Source organism: Pogona vitticeps, chromosome 5 (genome assembly GCF_051106095.1).
Source record: "Pogona vitticeps strain Pit_001003342236 chromosome 5, PviZW2.1, whole genome shotgun sequence".
In the NCBI taxonomy this organism is placed as follows: Eukaryota; Metazoa; Chordata; class Lepidosauria; order Squamata; family Agamidae; genus Pogona; species Pogona vitticeps.
The window spans coordinates 185,848,449-185,861,463 of NC_135787.1; the positions used below are offsets into that span (position 1 = coordinate 185,848,449).

At 42.0% G+C, this 13,015-nt stretch overlaps 1 protein-coding gene across 7 annotated transcripts in view; it reads left to right on the plus strand.

Annotated features, from left to right (window-relative positions):
* SOX5 (SRY-box transcription factor 5) overlaps positions 1 to 13,015 on the plus strand; it is a 918,192-nt gene that overhangs the window by 674,434 nt on the left and 230,743 nt on the right. The gene's annotated exons all lie outside the window — the stretch shown is intronic.

Genomic DNA, 13,015 nt, shown 5'->3' on the forward strand with positions numbered 1-13,015 from the left:
ATCTTGGGATTTTCGTTCATAATTTTTCTACTCTAAGCCTGAGGAAATGAATTTTATTCACAAAAGCTTGCATTTTAATGTTTGATTGTTAACCGTCTAAATAAAGATACCACCGCTTCTACTTCTGGATTACTTTAGTGTAGTAAGTCACAGTTAGAGTCAACCCATTTGAATCAATGAAGCTTATGGAAGAGTTGACTTACGAAATCCCCCTTGATTTAATGGGTCTAATCTGGTGCGATTTACTGTATTTTTTGCTCCATAAGACGCACTTTCCCCTCTCTAAAATGGGGAGGGGGAAGTCTGTGCATTTTATGGAACAAAGGCGGCGATTTCGGCCCCGCTGGCCCCGTGGGGGGAGTGTTGCAAGGGTCCGAGTGAGCCTTCCCGGACCCTTGCGCCACTCCCCCCACCCCCCATGGGGCCAGCATGGGTGAAATCGCCAGCTTCCAGGTGGGGGGAGCGTCGCAAGGGTCCGGGAAGTCTCACTCGGACCCTTGGGAAGCTTTCCTGACCCCCCCCCACAGGGCCAGCGTGGGTGAAATCGCCATCTTCTGGCAGTCTTTTGAGTCTTGGGAAGCTTCAGAAGACTCCCAGAAGCTGGCAATTTTGCTCCCTCTGGCCCCGCGGATGGGGTGGGGGGAGCCTCCCAGGGGTCCGAGTCTGCCTTCCAGGACCCTTGGGAGGCTTCCCCCACCCACCCCATGGGGCTAGCGTGGGTGAAATTGCCACCTTCTGGAAGTCCTTTGAGGCTTGGGAAGCCTCAGAAGAGTCCCACAAGGTGGCGATTTCACCCCCTCTGGCCTCTGGAGGGGGGCTGGGTGAGCCTCCAAAGGGTCCTGGAACACACCTAGGACCCTTTAGAGACCCACCCTGCCCCCTGGGGGTCAGAGGGGGTGAAATCGCCACCTCTGGGGCTCTTTTGAGGCTTGGGAAGCTTCAGAAGAGTCCCAGAAGGTGACGATTTTGCCCCCTCTGGCCTCTGGGGGGGCTGGGTGAGCCTCCAAAGGGTCCTAGGGTGTGTTCCATAAGACTGACCTCTCCATAAGGCTCACCAATTTTTAGGAGAAGAAAACAGATTATTTTTTTCCTGTTTTCTTCTAAAAATTTGGTGCGTCTTATGGAGAGGTGCGTCTTATGGAGCGAAAAATATGGTATTAGGCTACACAACAGGATTTTGGTCATGGAATATTTTAGTAGCCATTTACTGGAAAAATGGAGAAGCTAACAGTGTTTGATAGAGCTGAGCATCAGATCGAAGTAAAATCCAGACTGCTAATTGAAATAGCTTGATTTGGACTGATTGTGTGAAACCTGGATCTATGCAAAGTGGCCAGAACTAATCCAAGTGTGGAGTGAACTGAATTTACAAATCAGTTTGCATCTGAAGCACAGATTAAATCTGATGGGACCCAAATTGTTTCGCTTTTAAAACAAAGCATATTTTAAAAGTACCTAGTATGCAAAGCCCTGAAGCTTGCTGTCTCAAATTAAGCAAATTAGGCAGATCCTCTTGTAAGGTCCATCATGTCTCCAAATTTCATATACATTTGTGCAAATTATAGCTATTTTGGTTTTGCCAAAGCAAGTCAATGAGAAACTTACAAACTGATTCAAAAGCAGGGCAGAAATCAGGTTAGGTGGGGCACAAATGATTCCAAACGAGAGGCATATGGAAACCATTCTTGTTCCATGTATTTGAGAAAAGGAAAGGCCTCCCAGTGAAGACTCCTTGTATTTCTGGAGAGAACCAGGGCAATAATACAATAACTAAAAACTAACAAGTAATTAATAATAAAAACTGGTATGTTAATAGATAATCTGTCTTGAGTGATGAAGAGTGCACAAGAGTATATAAGTGTGTGTAGCTTTATTTGTTGTTTTTCCTTCTGTTGTTTTCTTTTTTTCATATTATTGTTGTAATGTAATTTTAGTAACCCAGACAAGACGGAGGTCCTGAGAGTGGGTGGCCCCTCCATTGGTGGTTTGGGAAAGTCCCTCACTTTTGGGGGAGTGACTCTCACTACGAAGATTGAGGTTCACAGCTTGGGAGTCCATCTGGATCTGGCATTCACCATGGAAACCCAGGTAGCATCAGTGGTCCGCTCCGCCTACTTCCATCTTTGGCGGATTGCCAAGCTGCGTCCTTATCTTGATGGTGGGGCGCTCACCACTCTGGTTCATGCGCTTGTAGTCTCAAAATTAGACTTCTGTAATGCGCTCTACGTGGGGCTACCTTTGAGACTGAAATGGTGCAGAACGCATCGGCCAGACTTCTCAGTGGGGTGAGAAAACATCAATGTATCTCCCCCACTCTGGCTGCCCTGAATTGGCTGCCCGATAGTTTCCGCATTGATTTCAAAGTATGAATGATGACATATAAAGCCCTAAATGGTTTAGGACCTCAATATCTGGTGGAACGCCTTCTCCCACCTAGATCTACCCATATCATTCATTCTAGCCAAGAGGGGCAGCTGAGGGGCCTAACGCCAAGGTAGGCCCAGAGAGAAAGAACAAGAAACAGGGCCTTCTCAGCAGTGGCCCCTCATCTCTGAAACAATCCCCCCCCAGAAATTTGTCTGGCTCCCTAGCTGCGTGTTTTTAAGAGCAAGCTTAAGACCTGGCTCTTTAGGCAGGCCTTCCCTCCTATCATTATTTAATTTCTTTTTACCATCATGAAAAAAGCAAAGTGTGCTGCTTATATACCGCCCCATAGCGCTTCAAACACTCTCTGGGCGGTTTACAAGTTAATTATGCAGGCTACACATTGCCCCCCCCCCCATCGAGCTGGGTACTCATTTTACCAATCTTGGAAGGATAGAAGGCTGAGTCAACCTTGAGCTGCCTACCTGGGATTGAACCTCCAGGTCGTGAGCACAGTTTTGGATGCAATACAGCAGTTTAACCACTGCGCCACAAGGCTCTCTTGAGTCATATTAATGTTGTTGTTTTTATCTTATACTGTTATTGTTTTATGAATTTGTTTTTAGCCGCCCAGAGTAGACTTCGGTCTAGATGGGCGGGATATAAATTAAATAAATAAATAAATAGATAGATAGATAGATAGATAGATAGATAGATAGATAGATAGATAGATAGATAGATAGATAGATAGATAGATAGATAGATAGATAGATAGATAGATAACAAATCACTCCAGTGTATGTATGTATGTATGTATGTATGTATGTATGTATGTATGTATGTATGTATGTATGTATGTATGTATGTATGTATGTATGTATGTATGTATGTATGTATGTATGTATGTATGTATGTATGTAGGATCTATGCATAACCCTAGTCCCCAGTATACTTCTCTTCCTTAAAAACCTTGCACACACAGAGGACACACAATATCTTATGTTAGGACATTAATACTGTACAATCTTAAGGTATTATTGCATCTGTCTTGCTTTATAATAGCATGCTGTATTATTTGATCCTTCTTTGAAAGATAAACAACATCAGTTCAAAAGCTATTTAGTTCATTACTCCAACAGTAAGTGACAACAAGGGAAGTTTAACTGTTTTCCTACATATATCCAGAGTGGGTGAATTATGTTGTTCCTGGGAAAGGCAGAAGCCAGCTAACGCTGAGCACATTTTATGTCTCAAAAGATACTGTACTGTTACTTTTAAATAAATAAATAAATAAATAAATAAATAAACAAACAAACAAACAAATAAATAAATAAATAAATAAATAAATAAATAAATAAATAAATAAATAAATAAATAAATAAATAAATAAATAAATAAATAAATAGGAAAGTTGATCCTGCTTTTCCCCTTGGAAAGCAAGCCACGTGTATGTGGGAGATATTAAAAAAATGTGTTTAGCTCTCTTGTAGAAAGCAGGGAGGTTTTATAACGCTGTGCTTTGGATGCATACATACTGTCCTTAGTTATTAAACCTGCTGGTGTTACTGTGACGAAGAGAGATGTAGTGGTGTTGTAGAAGTTAACCCATGACAAAACTACAGGAAGGTTACTTGGGGGTCATCCTCTAACCCCAAACAATTTGTTGAAATTGTAATCCGTGCTGCAGAATGTTGCCCTCCCCTGTTTTCTTTCATATTCTGACGTGAGATGCCACAGTGGTCTACCAGGTTCTGTTAGGGAAATGGGTATTTTCGACGTGGAATGACCTCACACAACTGGATATGCAAAGGAATTCACAAGCTGTTCCAGAGGTGGAATGGGCACCTGGGTATGGAAGTCTGTGAGCAATGCATTCTTCTCAATGGAACATACTTTTGCATGGTGCATTGTCATCCTCTACTATTGTGACTAACCATATGTTAACATATCTTACCTGGAAGCAAGTATCATTGAGAAGAAATGCTAAATATGCTTAGGGATCAGGATATTGGCAACTTTTACTTCCAAAAACAAAAGAAAAAAAGAAAACAGGGTGGTAGAAAAATGCTCAGTCTCCTAGGATTGTAAACTCGTCCACAATCTTTTCTTGCAAAACAACTTTTATGCTAAAATAACAACGTCTCAGTGCTAAATAACATTGATGAAATCTAGCAATGGGGGGTTGAATGAGCAGTGAATATATAAATATAGATGCATTTCATTGTTTTATTCTTAGCAACTATTTTTTCCTTCAAGATTTTAATAGCAAGCAGTATAGTATACAGGCAGATTGCAGAGATATGTAGACTCAAGCCACACACAGTTCCCTGTGTTTTTCATAGAGAGGTAAGACACTAAGCTTATGTAACTCATGGCCACTTGTGCTGGCCTATCATGTGCTCAACTAACCTCATCTTTTTGTTGTTTATCTGTAGAGATTAAATTATAGTGGATTGGTGGCTAGTGGATTTAATTATGTTGACGGTTTATTGTCATGTAATTTACTGGTTTGTATCAACAGATTAAGTGGCAGATGTTTTGTTCAAGTTTTAAATCCACCTGCCATATATCATGTCCTCACTTCCTTCTCTGCAAAAGGTCCAGCATTCAATCTCTAGCAAGTCCCAAGCAGAAGGATCTTAGGTGGTAGAGAAGAAGAATCCTCTGCTCCTATCTTAGAAAGTTTAGTCATAGAGAGCAGGCAGAATAGATAGGTGACTCTCAACCACAGCTAGGAAGCATGTGATATTGTAATTTAATTAATCTAATCACAAACCAGCTAACCAAGATTAAATTTTTTAAAAATCCCCCAAAATTTCCAAATGTTTTGCATTGCTTCGAGTTTTGATGATCTGAATTTCAAATAACATTATTGGGACGGGCAGGTTTAAAAGGGGACATAAGACTTTTATGTTTTGTTGGGGGGTTGTTTTGTTTGTTTGGGAGGGGTTTTTTGGTCAAAAGGGGCTGTGGGTTTTAAAAAGTTTAAGAAACATTGTAATAGAAGAAACTGAGTGAGATTGAAGAATGGTGTGACTTACAATCTGTGGCATTGTATGTTTCTTGTTAGTAGAGGCTGCTAACGCTAGTTTCACAGAATCATAGGATCATAGAATAATGAAGTTGGAAGGGGCCTATAAGGCCATTGAGTCCAACTCCCTGCTCAATGCAGGAATCCAAAGCAAAGCAGATTTGACAGATGATTTTTGTTGAAGCACTTATCACTTCCCAAGATAATTGGTTCCATTGCCATACCACTGTAACAGTTATGTTTTTTCCCCTGATACTCAGCTGAAATCTGGCTTCCTATAGTTTGAGCCTGTTATTCATGGGGCAATAAATCCTTTCTGGGTTTTATTTTTTACTTTATAGGAGCTATCCATAGTGCTGAAACCCATGCTCAAAATAGGCTCAGTACATTTGATTATTCCTGTGAAGTTCAGGGTAAAACCCAGAGCAGATTCGTCATTCTTGTGAAATCGGAGTTCGCAGTTTCCACTGTCTCCTGTTATAGGAAACAAATCTGCTGAAATGGGACATCTTTACAGGGACCTTTGAATGGGATATCATGACTTGTCTGGAAGAGTTTAGTAAGATCCTCACTACTAAACTAGTTCTGTGGAAAATTCTGACAACTAATAATAGTGGTATATCTAGTCCAGAGGTTCTCAAGCTGTGGCCAGTGGGTAACAGGGTAGTCTGTAGAAACAGAACAGTTGAATTGAGCAATATCTGTTCTCAACTCTTCCATTGAATATGTTTGGACCAGAGATGAATTGTCCATGATTTTCATCATATGCTGGTGGTTTTGTCATGGGGACGTTGGTATCAAAAACAAATCTGCCAAGATCTCTAACAGTTTTCGAATTGTCTGCAAATATTTTTCAGACTGCTAATCCAGTGTATTCATGGCTGGCAATCAGAACTGAACTAGGGGCTGTTTTTCCCCTGAGTCCTGGGGAGATGTCATCAGGACATGCAGAAGAACAGGGACTGCGGTTAAAAATCAGGGAGCATTGCAAGGATTTTGAAGGACGGAGGCACAGCTTAAAAGCTAAGGTGCAAACTAGGGACGTCCCTGTCAATTAGAGTAACTTGAGGGGTATGTTTGGAAACATTAAGTTTGAGCTCATCAAAGCTGTCGCCACCTCCTTCTTCAGCCTTGAGTCAAGAAGGGAGGAAAATCAGCAAACCTAGTTTTCTTTTGTTGGTAGCACGATCAGACAGAGGCCTTTCTTACTGTGTCAACCTGCCAATCCTAAGGCTGGCTGCCAATACATTAAGCCTCAGTGTTTCCACCCAGTTTTAGTCTAATTTTGGTGGTTATTCTCACTGGATGATGCGTGTGTTTGGGTATGTGTGTGGGAGGAGAGTATGATGAATGTTCCAGTCCCTCTGAAAATATCCCTAAAATTATATATATATTTCCTTACTTCCTTCACGTTTTAAGTCTGTCAACAGTGTAAGGTGTAAGGTTTCCGAGATTAGAATGCCTTTTCTCCATCTCATTTCAAGCTAGACCCAGTTCCCTTCAAGTGCAGCCCAACTAGAATTGAACTTTGCAACCCATGCCAACCCAACCCTGAATGCCAGCTCCCTCCTCAAAAAGTAAAAACCTTTTCTCCTTGTGGGAAAGGAGACCATTCAAGGTCAGCATCAAGGACTCACAAAGAGATAAAATGGCCCTTCCATAACTGTAAATGACATTAAGTTTTGCCAGGGCTCATAGAATTGTCATGCTTCACTATGTCTCCAGAAGGGGAGACAGATCTCAAGGTGAGCATGTCTGGATGAGGGGCAAGACTGATTTTCATGTGTCAGGTAGTTTATTTATTTATTTATTTATTTGATTTATATCCCGCCCATCTGGTTGAGTAGACCACTCTGAGCGGCTTCCAATAAAAAGGAACATATACAATAAATAATAAAGATATTACAGACAGTGACATATGTGAGAATAAAGGAAATAATAAAGCATAGAGATTAGGTGTTGACAGGAGGGAAGGCCTGGACATAAGGTAAAGGTAAAGGTTCCCCTTGACAATTTTTGTCCAGTCGTGTTCGTCTCTAAGGGGCGGTGCTCATCCCCGTTTCCAAGCCATAGAGCCAGCGTTTTTGTCCAAAGACAATCTTCCGTGGTCACATGGCCAGTGCGACTTAGACACGGAACGCTGTTACCTTCCCACCGAGGTGGTCCCTATTTATCTACTTGCATTTGCATGCTTTTGAACTGCTAGGTTCCTTCTAACCTACACTGCTATAATTTTGTGAGTCTTTGGCGGGAGCTGGGACAAGCGACGGGTGCTCACTCCGTCGCGTGGATTCGATCTTACGACTGCTTGGTCTTCTGACCCTGCAGCACAGGCTTCTGCGGTTTAGCCCGCAGCGCCACCACGTCCCAGGCCTGGACATACAACCATGTTTTTAATTGGGCCGCACAAATCGCCGGAGGAAAGTTATTCCAGAGGCAAGGAGCCACCGCCAAGAAGGCCCTATTTCGTGTTCGTTCATTCCAGGCCTCCCTCGGCGTTAGGCTCCTCAACCTCACCTCCTGGCTCGTGCGGGTGATCCGGGCAGATCTAGGTAGGAGCAGGCATTCTGTCAAGTATCGAGGTCCTAAACCGTTTAGGGCCTTATATGTAAGCATTAACACTTTGAAGTCGATGCGGAAATGGATGGGCAGCCAATGCAGCATGGCCAGAATAGGAGAGATATGTTGGTGTTTTCTCACTCCCATAAGGAGTCTGGCCACCCAGTTCTGGAGCCTGGGCACCCATCTCCATCGTTTTTCACCTGGCATGTTTTGCTAACTGCATGCCAGATGAAAAATGGCTGTTCCACCGGCTCTGGGATGTTGGCTATTTAATCAAATTTTACTGAGATTCTCACCCCATTTTCATGTTCAGCTGACCCAGAGTAATTCCATCTCCCATGAGGGATGATGGGCTTTTCATAGTTCAAGAGCTTCCACCCTCAGAAGTCAGTGAGAACTTGTGCAAAAGCCCTCAAACTGGAAGGTTTCCTCATCTCCATGCTTTCCCCACCTTTTTCCAGTCAGGGTTCAGTTCGTGTTACCTCAGAGTGTTAGTTACGGAATCAAATCGAGTGTCAGCAATCTAACTAGTCACTTAGTTAATAATGAAGTAAATTAAGCAATTAAGCTCAGCAATGTAACAAGTTAACATTTCCACAAAATGTGGTGTTTATTTTCATATAAGAACTGTGAGGAAAACGAAACCTTTTATTCTTATTCATACTGGAGTCTCCGAGTGAATGCATTGAAACAAATAAGGGCCAGTTGAAGTTAACCAACAAATAAGGGGTGGTCTACTAAAGGAGACTGTAGTTCAATCTGCTCTATATGTTCCTGCCAGATCCATTATTATCAGCTGCTTAAGAAAGTTTATTATTACTAAGGGACACACTCAATTTTCCTCACACCAAAATGTGACAAACCAGCCCCCAGCGTGGTCCTGCTTTTACAATTCCACCTCAGGTTTATTATTTTACGGGAAAACGTCTGCCGTGTGGCAGAAATAGAATACTTTTGAGTCTATCGGCAATTGCTATCTTGTCATGTGGCTCAAATTTCATGCTTCCTTCCTCTACAGATTTCTCTGCCTCTGTTCTACATGCTGTTACATATCTGCTTGCCTAAGTACTTATATGAAATCAAACACTTTTCTATTATATGATAACCAGCGGTGTAAAACGCTTCAGTAAATCTGGTTTTGCAATCAAGGGATTGCCCTTTAGGAGTGTTGCAGCTGTATCTCTTCAGAGTGGGATAACTACTAATTCCTTTCTGCAGAGCTTGGAAACAGCATCACTACTGCCATCATTATTCCATTATACACAGCCCAGCAAGTGTTGGCTGGATTTAGTTCCTTGAATATCAGGTCATCCCCCAAGGACTTGGGATTTTCATAGGTGTTTCCTTAAAATGTGCGCTGTTCCAAATAAGATGGCCTTCTGCCGTTGACGTATCATGATCTCATTTACGCCTAGTACAAAGATTATTTTCTTGGTGTTTGGGCGTTGCACCTAAAGTGACAATTATGACTAGAACAAGTTTAATTTGCTTTTGCCATAATCGATCTCTCTCATTCGGCAAGTCTTGATATTTGGCAATTTTTTGAATTTCGGCGTTGTGGCGGTTGTGTTGTTGTCGTTACAGTGCCCAAATCCCAAAGCTGCAAGGCTGGGAGATTGTAGAATTTGTAGTCAAAGATAACAACTTTTTCAACCTCTGCCTTTTTGCAGAAGGACTCTTTCGAGGTGAAGACTTGTAACAGGTGCTTGTAGCAAATTTCATGTCCAGGTGGCAAACACATTGCTGCAACGGAGCCTTGATCTCCAATGGGGTTTGATCTGAAAGCTGTAAATTAAAAGGATTCTATCTCTTTATATCTAGCCATGCATCACTGTTTTCAATAACACATAAAGCCTGGCGGAACTGTAAGAAAACAAACAAACAACCACCACCACAACAAAAAACACCCAGCCTCTGAGTTTCATTACATCAAACACCTTTCTAACAGGCTTCATCAAAGTGAGACATCGTGTATGCCACTTGTATAAGCTGAGATGAATTTCTGACACAGCACTGACCTCCATGTGGGCAAATTCCATGACTCCTCTGTATTATATTTGACAAATGTGGTGGGAATTCCTGATGCATTGTAGTTCCCCAGATTCTCTTCATTAAACAAAATAGACGTGTGTTGGTTTCTTTTGGATTTGCTTAAACGTTTCTACAAAATTAATCCTACTCTCATTGCCTGAATTCGGGCACATTTGCAAGGATCAGATAATCATATGCCATCAACTCAATTCTGACTTATAACGACCCTTTTCAGGGTTTTCTTAACAGAGAATACTCAGAAGTGGTTTGCCATTCCTTTCTTCCTGGGACTGTGAAGCTTGCCCAAGGCTAAACAGGCTGGCTCTACTCACAGGAGGTACAGTGGGGAATCAAGTTTCCAAACTCTAGATCTGCAATCAGCTAGTTTATTATTTTCTGGGGTTGGTGGGTTCTTCAGGAGTTATCCTGTTAGAGAGCATAATAGGCAAGGAGAAAACCACATCCAGGAGTGAGGAATTCTGTCCAGGGAATTCTCCAAAAATTCTGGAAGTTGCAGGTGGTTGTTGTTTTTAAGGCATTTCCATAACAGTAAATGTGGGAAATGCTACTTTTTTGAAAGGGAGGCTACAACTCCCAGAATGCCTCATCCAGCCTCATTAGCAATCATGCTGGCTGAGTTCTTCTGGAAATTACAGGCCTCCTTCCCGAAAAGTACCCATCAGTCCTGCTTACTCCCCTCCCTTGGCAGCTATAAACTCCGGTCGTCTACAACTGTTTTCTCCCTTCTCTTCGCATAGAGCAGTGGTTCTTAACCTTTGTTACTCGGATGCTTTTGAACTGCAACTCCCAGAAACCCCAGTCAGGACAGCTGGTGGTGAAGGCTTCTGGGGGTTGCAGTCCAAAACTCCTGAGTAACCCAAGGTTAAGAACCAGTGGCATAGAGGATTACCACAAATGCCCACATCCTGCAAAAAACTTTGTGGTAGAAAGTTTGAATTGTACATGGAGGGGTTTGGTCCTGCTAGCTACAGTTCTGTGTACTTTCCGGTCTGCAGCTGTGGTATTGGATAGGTTTGTTTTGAGCTCGTTAACAAGTAGATTATAATCTACCTCTGCACAGAGTGCTGATCGGATGACAGGAGTTATCACGGCCTCGAAACTTGGTGTCCTGTCCCAGAACCCAATAAAAAGGTGATTGGGTTGCATTGGAAAGAACACTAAGTGTTAGAAAATCTGTTCTTAGGAAGACGTCATTGGGGAGAATAAGGGAGAAATTCACACAATGCAACAGAACTGGACGTTACATGATATGTATAATGAAACTGCTCAGTAATAAAGAATTTGTTCTCAGGATAGCAAAGCCATGTAAGTCACTGGTTTCAAGCTTAGAAAAGCTGGAGGAAATATATTATAAAGAACTTTCACATCTCAGCAAGTATGGATGATTATATGGCCTATTATTGCTCCTAGATCTTTCCCATGCCTGATTGATAGTTAGCTATAAGCTGGTCATGAGGGGTTCTTTTCTTTCTTTTTTTAAACTTGGAATACCCAGTGAATGTTGGCAGGAAAGGGGGAAGTTCCTATTTGGAAAGGGGCTCGGTTACTAGGTATATCTGAAGAGCAGAATATAAGAGTGAGATTGAAGGTTTATTGCTTTTCTATACTGCTTTTGAGGATAATATTGTTATAATCCACTTTTCTGGATTCAGAGCAATACACAACTAATGAAAATCTGAAAATATTATAGCCCCCGCTCAACCTAATTAAAACAATAGTATTATTTGCTCTAAAAAGTGCTAAAGAAAAATGAAAAGACCATGGGGAGAATGAAAACAGATCTAAAGAAACACTCCGAATGTCTCTTTAAATAAAAAAATAAACTTGACTGGGCTGAAAGTCAAGAAAACAAGGTGACCTATGCCATCTCTGTTGGGAAGAATCCTGTACAGTAATTGTGAAGCCACCAGCAGAATGGCCCCAGTTACCCAGCAGACGTCGAGCCACTGAGGGTTATCCCATAAAGCAGGTTCAAGCATGTTTATATGGACACTGGTGGCCCTTCACTGATCAGAATCAAAATACTGTTGTTTTTTCCTGAGCTAATCCTGTGGACTTTTTAACAAGAAGAAGTCGACACTGAATTTTCCCATTTATGATCCATGTCAACAACATACACCCTCTAAGTCTGAGGGAACTCACTGCACATTGACTGTAATCTGCAGGTTGTTCCCACTTTACAAGGGTTTTTGTGTGTGTGTGATTTTTTTCATTGTGAGACTTTTTAACAAAAACCAACACCACCACTATGGAAGTCACAAAATTAATGAAGATTTAGGCTAAATAATAATTTTTGTGCAGAAACTAAAACCAAAACAACAGTTTTCACCCCTAATATTCGGGGGGGGGTATACACTCTTGCTTAGGAGCAAAAATCTCACAGAGGTTGCCCCTGTTTTTTTAAAAAAGTAACTTTTGTATATTTTTGTTGAGGATGAAAAAAAAGGATTCTTTACTTTTTTATTAGGAGTAATGCTAAAGCAAAGCAGAGTTTTCTGCTTATATTGCCCCATAGTGCTTAAAGCCCTCTCTTTACGATTTAATTATGCAGGCTACTCATTGCCCCCCTCCACAAGCTTTGTACTCAATTTACCAACCTTGGGAGGATGGAAGGTTCAGTTGAGCCGGCTACCAGAGACGGAGATTGGACTCAGAGCATAAGCAGAGTCTTCACTGCAGTACTGCAGTTTAACCATTATCCCACAAGGCTATGCACTGTAGCTGCAGGAGAGGGAGAGTCATAGATTGTAGGTAATATTTCAGCATCCAAGACTAAAGGGAGGAGAGGAAGCCCTTTGACAAAAGGAGCCAGCCTGCTTGGGCAACTTTCAAGTCCGTAGGATCTGTTGACCTTCTAGCCTCCCACTAAAAGATTGGAAAAGTTCCTTGGTACTACACCTCTCAGAACCCCTCAGTCAGAATTAGTCCACCAAATTGGCATCTCAAGAGCTGCCAGTTTTCTGGCCTCGTTTTTGGGAACAGCTTCAGGGGTTAACCTCGAGGCAA